Below are 13398 nucleotides of genomic sequence, written 5' to 3'. Positions count from 1 at the left end.
GAAACAACTTTTTTCAGACAATGAATTACTTATATGGTGAGAGCTGTGGTTTATCCTTCCTTTCCTCCTTCCCTTACACCCTCCTTTCATGAGAATTTATAAAGCACTCATTAGACGTAAGTAACTCTGCTGGGTACCAAAGATGCAGAATGGAAAACATAACACATGGTTACTATGTGATAAGTACGGTGATAGGGTCTTATGGAGAGGTACCTATTCTGTTTGGGCTAGTAGGCTGGCTACAGATGATACTTGCTTTGAATCAAAGATGATTAGGAGTCAGCTAGTAGGAGGACGGCAGGAGCCTATGCTAAACCAGGCATAGGGAACTATGTGTAAAGACACAGATATGAAAAAGCATGATTCATTTGGAGAACTTTCAGCAGCTTAGATTGTTTTAGCACAGAGTGGGAATGGAGTGTGGCAAGACAGGTTTATAATCATGAAGTATCTTATATGCTATATTTGGGCTTAACACATCAAAGCAGTTGGAATATTTTAAGTGGGATTGATGATAATATGTTCCAGGTAAAATGAAAATTATATCGCCTTATTTAATCACTTATGAATGTACTATTGTTTTCTGTTTTCCATATATAGAGAGGGGGAGAAGGGGGAGGGGGAAAGGAGGAAGGAGGAGGTAGAAGAGAAAAAGTTCACATGGTTCTTGAAGTCAGACCATCTGAGTCAATAGCCTGCTTAAACACGATTCTGTCCTCGTGCAACGGAATTTTATTTTTTTTAGAAGAATTTTGAAGAAGTTTTTTGGTGGCAATGTAAATGATGCACTAATGCAGGAAACATTTTAAAAAGACACAACTTAGCCCATTGCAATAATCAGTGTGAAAAATAATCATGTTTTTACCAAAAGGCAATTGCTCCTGATATAGAAAAGATTAAGCAGGTTTTAAATGCTTTGAAGAAGCAAATTAGTAGCACTTGACAATTGGTTGGAGGTGAGGCTAAAAGAAAGGCAAATATGGTTGAGCATTCTACTTCCCTGAATTTGGTAAACAGAAAGGATGAGAGTCTTTCTTAAGGCATGGAATTTAGTAAACAAGGAAGAGAGGGTTTGATGGTGTGAGAAAGTTGAAGAAGTCACATTTGGACGTTTAATGTAGAGATACTTGTGGGATCTCCAAATGTGAGTTTCTTAGGACAATGGATATAAGGCTCTAGGATTGAAGTGAGTTTTGAGAAGGAGATAAATGTTGGAGTAACTATTATCAGGGGTGGTGCCCACAAACCTCATCATTCTGTGGCTCCTGAATTTAAAAGAATAAAATGGATGCCCATTGTCCTCTGGATAAAGCCGTGTCCCTTAATATTTCTTACAGAATCCTGCAGTGGTCTGACCCTGCTTATGTTTCCTGTTCCTATCTCACCAAAATTCTCTCCAAGCAGCAACTCCACCCCCAACCCCACCTTTGATCCATAGTCACATGAGGCCCTTTAGCCTTCTGAAGTGCTTATTCTCTATGATTGTTTTATTCCAATGTACTATGTTCTCTCTCAACTTTGAGGATTCACACATAGTATTTGATCTCTTCTGGGTATTGTCCTTTCCCTTCTTTAATTGACTAACAGTCACTCATCCTTTCGAGCTCCATTTAGATGTTACTTCACATGGCATGTATTTCTTGACAATGCTCATCCACCCACACACTTATTTGACTTAAGGAACCTTCCCGTGTGCTCCCATTGCACACAGTATCTTTCCAACAATATCTTAGTTTAACAATGTGTGTTGACTTGCCTGTATCCCCAAAAGGTTCTAAGCTGTACGACTGCTGAGTTCTTATTTCTCATATTAAACATCTCATTCTGAGAAACTAGCACATGTTTAGTGCTGGTATACAGAAAGGTATGAGATTTTTTAAAATGAATAAACAAGTAAGATGGAAGAACATGAAGGAAAGCTTGGAAAAAACAAACTTTAAGATGTAGAGAGAAGATAATATTAAAATGGTAAAGGAAATACCAGAGAGAGAGAGTAAACCAGAGAATTTCACAGGATCCAAAAAATGAAAGAGCTTCCCAAGAAGGAAGAGATCAATACGTTGAACATTGTAGATGTTAAAAAGCAACAATGTACTAGATTTTGCAGTTTGGAAGTTAACTTTGGAACATTTACAGATGGATGTGCCCTTGATTACAGCATCAGATAATAATGGTTTATCTTTTGAAGGAATGAAAATAACAGGTCTTCTCATTAAAACACACACAAGACATTTTCCCCTTAACACCAAGGAGAAATGGGTACCCATAAATAATTTAGTCAGTGCTGGCTTAGTATTCTAAATGTTTAATACATACTAAAAATGCCTAATAGTCACATGTAACATAGCCAATCATTAAAAGATCTTTTATGGATTAGATGGATAAAAATACAGTGTCAATATTATACCAAAATTCTATGCATATTAGGGGATATAAACAAGAAATAATTTCTCCCCCAAACTGCAGAAAGATTTCTACTGGACCTAACATGTTGGTAAATTAATATGTTGAACTGACTTTTTGTGTTTTCATTTTAATACTGACATATGGTCAGTATGTACCTAACCAAACAAATTTCTTAATAGACTATTTTTTGTTAGGTGGAATTTTCTTAGTTTCATTTAGGATATCCAATTTTGAAGGGTAAAAGACCATTATTATCTATAACCTTTGAGATATATATATATAGTCTGCTAAACTATGTCTTTTTATTTTATTGAGCTTCAGTTTTGTTTAGATAAAAAATTTAGCTAAATTTTAAGAGTTCAGTAATAAACATCCCCAGGTAGATCTTCCTTAAAAGAAAGGAAAATGATCTAGCTTTTATATATACATATATGTGTAACTCTTCCTTCCAACCAAGGTATTTTTCAGTTGGTACTAGTCATTCAAAATAAAGTTAAGAGAGAAACTTAGCATGTGCCCCTCTATCACACATGCTACCTTAAATGGGGGGCAGAAGTAGCATAACTAATATGAATATTACGAAACTTCACAACGGGGAAATGTAGGAGCAAGATTAAAACAACTTAAGATGTTTTGAATTCTACGAAATGTCAAAGAAGTATAAGACATGTTTTTGAAAATATATTTACTGTTTATACATTTACAATATTTGATGCTAGTTAATAACTTGCACTTTGTATGTCATCCTTCTATGCAAAAAATTAGTTATTGGCCTTCTGTAAAAGAAAATTGACAACAGATCAATTACATCTTTCTCTCAGTATTGTTAACACTTAGGACATTTGGTTTGCATTGTTCTTCAGCTGTGTTGTATTAACTACCGGATGGTGAGTTTGAGCATAAAACCACTTTGTTTCCTTCTGTCTGCAGACATGTAATAGGATTTCAATAAAGCTTTGGAAAACATGTGCATGAACAATGACTATATAAATTAAGGGAAAATGTGTGTGTGAGATTCTACACGTTTTATAATGAAAATCTAAGGAGTAGGAATGGAAATAGCACTACTGTGAAACTAGGGGTCTAGGATGTGGTCCAAGATCTGTATTTACATAAATTTTCCATATTCTGTGTCTTCATTTGTGGGAAGTGGAGAATTTGTTAGATGATATTTGAAGATCCCTTCCAGCTCTATGAATTTTTAATTTGCCATTGCCACCCAGAAAGGCAGTAGGCTATGGAATCCTTATCTCTGGGCACTTAGGTGAGCATTTCTCTAAAGATCTAACTTTTCTATGGTATAATATTTCTCTGTAGTAACATCTGAGACAATTCCAACAAACTATGAAGCAAATTTTTGGTAAGATAATTGTAAAGTGTAAGATAGTAATCATAATAATGATAGGACATGAAACCAATGCCATTTTATGTGTCTTTTATCTTAGGTCATAAAACAGCCATTCTGCCCATATCATATATTGTCTAATTTTTTTTTTTGCAAGATTTTATTATTCCCACTTTATCTTCAAGGAGACTGAGATTAAGAGAGTAGGTAACTGCTCGGAGTTACACAGCAAGTAACTATGACATCAGGGTAACACCTCTAGCCTCTCTAGCTCCAAAGCACATGCTTATTACATTGTACCTGTAGTAAAACTGTGTAGATCCTAATTGGATTGGTTTCTTTTTTTTTTTTTTTTTATGTTTGTGTGTATGGCTTTTTCTGTTTCTTTATTTTTGTTAGGGGTGAGAATTTTCATACTCAGGAAGTTTTACTTTCTGAGATGTTATAATTAAACTTTCATTTACAGTTTCACTGAACATTGGGCAAGAAAAAAAGTTGAATTTACCTCCTTTGAAACACTAGTTAGTTTATTGTTGGATTTTGAGGTCAATGATTTTTAAAGAGATTCCAGTATCAAAATGAACATAAGACTGAAGATGATATATGTATGAGATGCTACAGGTTAGAACATCTTAATTATCCTCATTTAATACTTTTCTTAATAACCACATTAACATTTCCCCATATATATTACTGGTATAAGCAAAAAAGGAAAAAGAGGGAAGGAAAGAAAAAAGAAGGAAGAAAAGAATAGCAGACATTTACATAGTACTTACCTGCCAGGAATGCTTCTAACCACTTTAAGAATTATTGCTTCTAAACACTTTAAGAACACTTTATGTAGGAATTATTGTAACCCTCATGAATGAGTTTATATATATGTATGCATTCAGTGGGCATCTGTCAAACTGGTCAAATTGGCTACTTCTTTTTTTTTTTAAACATTGCCTTTCTATAATTGGGGAAGTCATGGCACTATAAAATTAACCTCTTTAATATGGAATTAAAAACTCAAATGTACGCATGTTTTTGAGTGAAGATGTAAGTGTAATTTAGCTGAGGCTTCCTTCTTTGGGCTGACAGTGAGTGCATGGGGCTCAGTTCTTTTGCAGACGTGGCCCCTTTGCTGGCAATAGTAGCTATAACAAAAGGGCTGATTGTCTGGCATTTGGTGCTTGGTGATCTTAGCTGAAGTGGTGATAGTTTTTACCACAAAGATTCTGGGATGTGGTTATATTTCAAGAAGGCCTGCCCCAAGATATTTCTCTAGGCTTCAGTGATTCTGTGAGTCAGGTAAATCACTTAATTTTTTTCCTGCTTAAATTAGCCATAGTGATTATTTGCTATCATGGCCACTAACCAATATTCCCTGTGTGTGTGTGTGTGTGTGTGTGTATGTATATATATATATATATATATATATATATATATATATATATATGTAGACACACATGTATGAACACACAGACATTCATAAATTTATATGTATATTATATATATACATATATATGTATGTATATATATATTCATATTGGTGAAACTAATTACACTTAGTATAGTGGAAGGGTAACACTTACTGTTGACCTATGTGGTGCTTGGCAGTCTACTAGGCCCATTGGGTGGGCATTGTAACAACACATTCTCATAGCCATGTAGGATAAGACAGTTGGCTGTCTTTTTGTTTCCACCCACGTCAGGATTACGAGTGACTGAATATTATAATCTTCATCACTCTTGAGAATCCTAAGGAAGGAACCGTGCTACATGCCTCTCAGAATGAAGAAAATAGCGTTTTGGGGCATCCCAGTATGCAACTGAGATAGAAGAATTATCACTTCTGTTCAGAGATGAGATTGCTTGGAAACACACCATTTGTTTTTGTTTACTTTGTAATTTGAACTGCAAAATACACTTTGCTCATTTTACTGTCTTAATGTGACTTTCTGAGAAATGTTTAATAGGGTACTTAATAGGGGACTCAATAGTATTGTCTGCCTTGCTGCTGCTTTTGTGCTTGTGCATTTGCTTCCTCCTTATTGTTTTCAACCCATGTAGTCTCTTTAGATTCCCTTATTTTTGTAAGCTCATTCATATTCTTACACTTCACATTTCTTTGATTATTCCATGAAGAAGATGTGAGGATCCAAAGGAAAAATGTTTCTATTATATTTAATATTTATTTACGTGATGACACTGCCCCAAATAAAGGTTACCTAGTTAACAAGTTGCAGTGGAATATGTAGTAGTGTTTAAAAGCTCTGGTTCTCAAGCTCTGACCTCTGTGTGGGCCAGAATGTATCTACCTTGTTAACTGTTATGTCATTAGCACTTTATCTAATACATTGTTTACTGTTGCATGTGATTTTTTTTTATAAATGTATTTATCTTTGGCTGTACTCGGTCTTTGTTGCTGTGCATGGGCTTTCTCTAGTTGGGTGAGCAGGGGCTACTCTTTGTTGCAGTGTACGGGCTTCTCATTGTGGTGGCTTCTGTTGCAGAGCACGGGCTCTAGGCACACGGGCTCAGTAGTTGTGGTGCACGGGGCTTAGTTGCTCTGCGGCATGTGGGATCTTCCCGGACTAGGGCTCGAACCTGTGTCCCCTGCATTGGCAGGCCAATGGTACATGTGATTTTTGAACAAATTACAGACTGAAGCCAAACTGATAGAAAGAATGATCTCAAACTGAATCACCTGAGTGCTGAAAACTATGCAGTCCTCATGCTGGAGGCCAAATTTATTCTAGAACTTTGGATGATTGTGAGCCTGTGGGAGACTCTACTCCATTTAGGAGGAATATAAAACGGGAGAGAGGTCTCCTCAGTTCAAATTGAGAGTTGAATGTAAGTTGACTTTAGTGAAGGGACAACTATTCCATATTAAGAATTTTCATGTGCTACTAAAACAAGTGGGGGTCATTATAGTGCAGCAGGGATCCCAGAAACAACATAAACTATGATCACCTTTGAGGTTCAAGACCAATGTGGTAAACTCATGGGGTGGACTTGTAAGAAACTTATTTACAAGAGGATGTGAGGACACTGCTACGAACATTCTGGAAGACAGCGCCCGAGTAATCAGTATTTCTAAAGTGAAACTAGCAGGTTATAGTCTAAGTGTTTTCTGCTTCAGCACATGATAGCATATTATTTCCATAAGTGTTTAAAATTACCGAGGCTCCCCCCAAAAGTGTTATTGCTGCACATGCTCACTGAAGTCTGATATTGTTGGACATTTAAAATGTACTGCTTTGGTACAAGTGGCATAGTTTATCATTTAATGGGCATTTGTTTGACTTCTAAAGTTTGAATAGTTTTTCATACATTTATTGGCAATTTTGGTTTCCTTTTTTTTTTTTTTTTTTTTTTTTTTTGCGGTACACGGGCCTCTCAATGTTGTGGCCTCTCCCGTTGCAGAGCACAGGCTCCGGATACGCAGGCACAGCGGCCATGGCTCGTGGGCCCAGCTGCTTCGCGGGATGTGAGATCTTCCCGGACCGAGGCACGAACCCATGTCTCCTGCATCGGCAGGCAGACTCCCAACCACTGCGCCACCAGGGAAGCCCTGGTTTCCTTTTTTGTGAAGTTTGTTCATGGTTCTCCCTCGCCCCCAATTTTTCTTTAGTTTTTTTTTTTTTAATTGATTTGTAGAGGTTCTTTTTCTAGTTATATGTTTAAATTACTTCAATCTGTGATTTATAATTCCTTTTTATAGTACTTTTGATGAGAAGAAATTATTTTTAGTATAAGTTGTCTAACCTTTTATGGCTTGTGCTTTTCTTGTGTCCTGTAGAAGAAAACCATCCCCATCTCAAGGTTATAAGATATATTTTCTTACACAATGTTAGCCTTTCATATTTGTTTATATTCCATTTGGAATTTATTATATATGGTGTGAAGTATGGATCGAATTTACTTTATTTACCATAGGAATATTTGATTATGCTAAGCATTATTTACTAAATAGCCATCGTTTTCCCAGTTTCTGCAGTGCCTTCTCTATCATATATGATTTCCACATATGCATACGTCTGCTTCATTTTTTTTTTAAACTTCTGTTTGTTTTGCCTTTGTTAAAAGAATGGTGATTTAAAATCCAAATTATGGAGCCTAGGTTAGAAAACTGAATCTGCTACCTTGTGAGGGTTGCTTAACTTCCTTGTGTCTCAAACTCCTCATCTGTAAAATAACTATAATAGTATCTTTGTCATAAAGTTATTATGTATCTTGCACAAAGAGCCATATGTTTGTTATATCATTTTCATTATTAATATTCCCATGGTACTATGACTCTGTCCTTACTAAAATAGCTTCATAATAAGTCTAGGCATTTTGTGAAGTCACTTTGCATCATTTTTAGTCTTCGTTACTGGTTTGGCTACTCCTAGCCTTTTGATCTTCCATATATATTTGAGAATAATATTGATGGATTCCTTGAATAAAAACATTTTTAATTCAAGTGTATAAGATATGTTAGGAGAGTTTACTACTTTGTTACTTAGCCTTCTATTCATGATCTCAGTAACCTCTCTCCATTGGTCTTTCAATTTTATTTTCTATAGAAAGGTCATAACATCTTTTGCTAGCTGTATTCTTACACAGCTCAAATTTTTGTTGCTATTAGAACATACATTTTTAAATGATATTTTCTTAGCTATTTATTTCTGTGTTTCATCTTACCTGACCTATTGTTTTAGCTATATCTTCTCTCCTTTCTGCTGCACCTAATCTGATTTTCATTTCTATGGGGACATTCATCTTTTTTTTTTTTTCTTGCTTTCCTCTAGCCCACATTCTCTCTCATTCCATTTTCTCACCACACCTCCTCTGAATCTTTCTTTCCCTTTTGAGTTCTTACTCTGTAGGATTTGTTGTTTCCTTTAGTTTACTGAAATCATCACAGTGTCTTTAAACATACTTTTTTTCCATAAGTCCAATTCATATGCCTCTTGTTTTTCCTGTTCCTTGTAGTCATTCTTTTTGCATTGTTTCTGGATAGCTCCTTGCCACTTCTTTTTCAATCACTGTTCATCTTTCATTTCCTCTGGGGCCTACTGTACGTAGGAGGTGTTTGTGGGTGGGAACGTAGGTGGTGTTGACGGGTAGGAGAAGAACCAGGACTCAACTACTGGCTTGCAGGAATTATTCCTATGGCACAGGGTTGTACATGAGTGCACGTTCTTGTAGCATTTTCCTCCTCCCAGCCCCCAAGTTCAGCATTGCACAGCTGCTGATAATGCAGAGTCTCTCCCTCCTGCCTCCTGAGTCAACAGACTGCTTTCTGTAAATACAGCTTGTTTGTGGCATTCCTCACTTCTTCACACAATCTGGTTTCAGGGGAAATTCTCACCGTCCATGCATGCACATTGTTTCTGTTGTTCTAAAGAGGAAATTTCTAGGTTTTTATCCCTCAGAGGTTTTGCCTTCCTACTGAGAGCTGCAAGCTTTGTCTAGATCTGCAGGCTTATCTTTTATTTCCACCCTATAAGTATTCACTCATTCATACAGCAAATATTTCTGAGTACAGTATACCAAGTATTTTGTTCATTTCTGGGCAACATTTGATGACATGAAAATTCATGAAATATTCCTCAAAACACTTTCACTCTTATAAAGAGAGTTATGCTCTCAAAAATATGACAATATGATATAAATTAATATATTAATATATAATTAATGAAAGATATTAATTGCAATGATGAAATTATGAGCACAAATTTGCAAGATGAGGATGCCTAAAGCTGCCTAACTGAAGAAAGGCATTGATTAAGTCACAAAACAGGAGATAGTATACTACATCTAGCAGGTCTATGCTCTGTGGAGAGGGAGCAGTGACTAAAGTAAGCATGATTCTTGTCCTGATGAAGTTTATAAACTAATTGGTTAAAAACAGTGACTTTTTAAGCTGATGGATTAAGAATGAACAGTTTTCCACAGGAATGAAAGAGAATATTCTAAGCAGTAGGAAGCATGTGCAAAAGAGGAGAAACTTTAGAAAGTATAACAAGTTTATGAAATTATGGGACAGCTAATACTAGATTATAAATATCAAGCAGTGCTTGTGACAGAAGATGGAACCAGCCAGCAGTTCATGTTTTGTCTTATAGATCTAGAGGTGTGATCATTGAAAAAATTTAATAAGGAATGCCCTTATCAGATTGGTATGTTAGTGACAACACATAAAGAAATATGAAGGACTGATCAAGTCTGGACCATGGGCAGTATATCCATATGGACAGACAAGGAAGAGCTTGAGTAGTTGCAGTAAGGTTGGAATGAGAGAAGAATTGCAACAAAAAATGGAAGAATTTTTTAGCTATTTAGCTGTGGGAGATAAGGGAAGGACTTCAGTCCCTCTCAGGTTTCTGATTAAAACAAAAGGATAAATCTTGCTGTTGTTTATAAAAGCAGGAGATGTGTCTTATGTTTTATTTGGTGATAAATATAATACTTATTATAAGGTTTCAGGCAAATCTTTTATAAAACCAAGTTTCGAAAAATAGTCTGAATACAAGAGAACTGGGAAGTAATCAGGCGTGTCAACTTTCCATCTCTATCCCTTTCTTCAGCTAAATGAGTTCTCATTTAAGTTTCCTTCTACAGATTTGTTATTGTTCTCTCTGTAATGTGGCTTCCTTCCTCTCCTTCCCTCCCTTCCTCTCCTTCCCTTCTTTCCTTCCCTTTTCTATAACATCAGATTCGGCTTGGCATGAAATTTTGGTTTGGCATGAAGTAATATCTGACCCCAATTTTACACTCTGGAGCCAAAGGACTAACTCAGTGTCTGTCATATGTCCTATCCCAATTCCTGATTGATAGTGTTACTGAATTAGGTCATATGGACACCCACTTGGGCCCTAGCCCTGCCGAAGTCCCCTGCCTCGTTGAGGAAGGTTCTTTTTCTTGTTTCGCACAGCCAAAAAGGAAACTAAAGCTGAGATTGAAGCTGCACAAGCTTTACTCAATGGCCAGAGAATGGAGAAGCAGGAATTTAGTTCACAAATCAATTTCTCGTCTTAATGGCAAGAAGGATTTGCTTTTAAGGAGGAAGGACAATGTGGGGAGGAGTGAGACTAATATGCATTCATTTTCTGGGAAAGAATAAGGTTTTCCTGGAAATGGGGTGGCATCCCTTTTCTGTCTGTGACTTCTGGTTACACAGCCAGAAGGTGTGTCATTTCGTACGCTAATGTAGTCAAATCAGTGTAGAATGAGACTCAGGGTTTGGTGGTGGTCAGATTCACCACTATCTTGGTTTCAGCTGGTTCTATCTAGTTTTTACTTATCTCTTCCTACAGCTTCCTTTCTTTGTCTAGATTCTGTGACTTAAAGATATTTTAGTTCCAGTTCAAGAGAGGGGTTGGTGGGTATTGAGCAAGGGTCTGGTGGCAACTCTGGTAACAACAGAATCCTGGTTGAGTCAGTGGTGGTCCCTAAGTACATGGGCTTGCTCCTTTCAGACTGTGGATGCAGTAGACTGTTTTTAAGAAGAAGGGTATGGTTGAGGAGACACCACTGGAATGTATACTGTAGATATCCACCCCCCAAAAAAACTCATAAATGAGTAGCCATGCATGTTTGGAGGGGAAAGATAATGAACTTAATTTTGAGTATCTTGACTTTGAAAAGCCTCTGTCATGCAAGTAGAAAGGGTCTAGAACAGTTGAATATACTTTCTAAGGTAGATTACTTCCAAGATGGTCTCTGAGGTTAAGGTTTGCATGCAGAAGGATTACTGAAGTATGCCCTCAGGATCGACATCTATCTAGGGGTAGAAGGGGTTTGCAGGAAGTAGAATTGTGCAGGTAGAAGAGCTGAACTGAGATGTATTTCCACAATAGACCTTAACCCATCTCAGGAAAGTTTGGGCTCTGGAATGGCTCTTCAGAATTGTCTTAAATTGACACAAAAATTGGGACATATCTTTATATTCCTGTATTTAACAGTTACAAGATGTGGGCCTGCTCGAGGAGGGAGCACAACCTTGTGCAAGACAGCTGTTTTCTTTTTTTTTCCTTCAGTTTTATTGAGAGATAATTGACAGCATTATATAAATTGTACAGCATAATGACTTACATATACTGTGAAATGAATACCATGATAAGTTTAGTTGATATCATCTCGTATACATACAAAAAACCTTTCCCTTGTGATGAGAACTTTTAGGATCTACTCTTAGCAACTTCAAATATACCATATAGCAGGGTTAACTGTAGTCATGTTGTATTTTACATCCCCAGTACCTATGTACCTTATAACTGAAAGTTTGTACTTTTTTCAACAACTTGGGTGGAACTTGAGGGCATTATGCTAAGTAAAGTAAGTCAGAGAAAGACAAATACTGTATGATCTCACTTATGTGTGGAATCTTCATTACAGAGAAAAAGCTATTATCTAATAAATGTAATTTCTGGAAGGGAATTCAGCTGAAAACTACCAACACTCCAAGCAGGTAGGTGAAAAATGCCTCAATCTTCAAAGGGGTTCAGAATGTTCACCAGAATATTCACTCTGAGTACATTGTTGGGGTTCAAATATTTATATTTGATAGACACGATCACACTGCTAGCAGCTGAGACCACAGATTGAAATTATGGATGGAAATTATATAGTTTGAACACATACAAAGCAGAGACCTCTAATGAGCAAAGGAAAAGTAACTAATGAAGAATGAGAAAGGACTAGAGAAATAGGCAAACTAGGAGACTGTGTGTAGGTTCCAGATACCTGGTAAAGAGGAAACAGAATAACTGAAACACTGTTTCCTGGGTCCTGCCCACACATTCCTGACTCTCTAACTTTACTGATCAATTAAAAAAAAAAATTAGTTGATTTACAGTGTTTCAGGTGTACAGCAAAGTGATTCATCTGTGTTGTTGCAAAAGGTATTTCAGATTCTTTTCCATCATAGATTATTATAAGATATTGAATACAGTTCCCTGTGCTATACTGTAGGTCCTTGTTGTTTTATATATAGTAGTGGGTATCTGTTAATCCCAAATTCCCAAGTTATCCCTCCCCCCTTCCCTTTGGTAACCATAAGTTTGTTTTCTGTGTCTGTGAGTCTATTTGTTGAATTCTATAACTTTTTGAACATCCTATAAGCCCTCTCTATTTCTAGTTGTCAATATCTACCTCTCTCTTCTCAGTACATTTTCAAATCTTACTTTTTTTTCTTATGGAATCATCTCTAAATGTTTAAAAAAACTGATACACCTCTTAAACAAAATTTTCTTCCTTATAGCTTTTATTATTTTTATTTTTTTGCTTTGCTTTATAGTTAACTCTTTATTTTGTCACTTCTCATCCTAGGTTGAGGCTTTTTGAGGACATAAGGCCAGTATGACTTAATACCCCGATATTTGCTGCAGAGTTATACAGTCCCCTATACCTAGCATGTACTTACTAGTTTCAACATGAGTGAAAAAGAACATTAGAGAGGGACCTAGCCTTGCAGGAAGTGTGGAGGTCGGGAACAGATAAAGGTTGGTGGTAACCAGATGGTCTTGTTGGTGTCTATAATGAGGACGTTTTGCTAGTTGTGTTGATTTTTTTGTATGAGAAAAGGGTAAGAAAAGTTAAGTAAAATCAGCCATGGTTTATTGGTTTACAAGTTTCCTATTTAAGTAACTTGGTTTTCATTGAATTTA

Source organism: Pseudorca crassidens, chromosome 4 (genome assembly GCF_039906515.1).
Source record: "Pseudorca crassidens isolate mPseCra1 chromosome 4, mPseCra1.hap1, whole genome shotgun sequence".
Lineage (NCBI taxonomy): Eukaryota > Metazoa > Chordata > Mammalia > Artiodactyla > Delphinidae > Pseudorca > Pseudorca crassidens.
Note: the sequence above shows the minus strand (reverse complement) of the source record.